Source organism: Seriola dumerili, unplaced genomic scaffold (genome assembly GCF_002260705.1).
Source record: "Seriola dumerili isolate Sdu_G_001 unplaced genomic scaffold, Sdu_1.0 BDQW01000017.1, whole genome shotgun sequence".
NCBI classification, from domain to species: domain Eukaryota; kingdom Metazoa; phylum Chordata; class Actinopteri; order Carangiformes; family Carangidae; genus Seriola; species Seriola dumerili.
Window position 1 is genome coordinate 840288 of NW_019174272.1, and position 685 is coordinate 840972.

The 685-nt window shown below is 40.4% G+C and overlaps 1 protein-coding gene across 1 annotated transcript in view; it reads left to right on the forward strand.

The window, feature by feature from the left end:
* pole (DNA polymerase epsilon, catalytic subunit) overlaps positions 1-685 on the forward strand; it is a 20770-nt gene that overhangs the window by 14099 nt on the left and 5986 nt on the right. The window lies entirely within an intron of this gene.

Below are 685 nucleotides of genomic sequence, written 5' to 3' on the forward strand. Positions count from 1 at the left end.
TCTCCTCAGGATGGGTCTGTCTTGCCTCAGTGGTTCTGCTCCAACTGTCAGGCCCAGTACGAGACTGAGTCTGTTGAGATGGCTCTGGTAGAAGCCCTGCAGAAGAAACTGATGAGCTACACGCTGCAGGACCTGGTGAGTAAAAAATTCCCGCCGGGCGGCCAGCTCTGCTAGCTGGGCGCAATGCCTGTGCTGGGGGGGGGACAAACTCTAGTATCTATCTCTAGATCCTGTATTGTCATTGTTGAAGGAAGGACACATTTAAACATTTCTATCATGTTTGTTGTTGATTAAAGCCAACATAGAAGTTCTTTGATTAATTACAGAGTCAGGAAAAACTTCAATGTGTTGTGATTTCTATACTGTGCTGCTACTCTTAAAATTCATACCAGACACGCTCCATGAAAACCATCAACAAAGCAAAGCTTCTTAAAAAACTTTATTTCACATTAAAACTGCATTAATTTCAACAACTTACAATCAACTGTAACTGAAAAATGAAACATAAAAGTTTGCATAATAAAAAGGTAGATAAATCTTATTTAGTAACTAGTAGAAATTCTAGTAGAAATGTAAAAATAATACTTCATAGCTAAGTGAGGACAGTGCAACAGTCTGACAGGTTGACTGGAAGCTATTGCAGCCGTACATAAGTGATGGAGGGAAGGTGCAAAAAGTCCAGGAG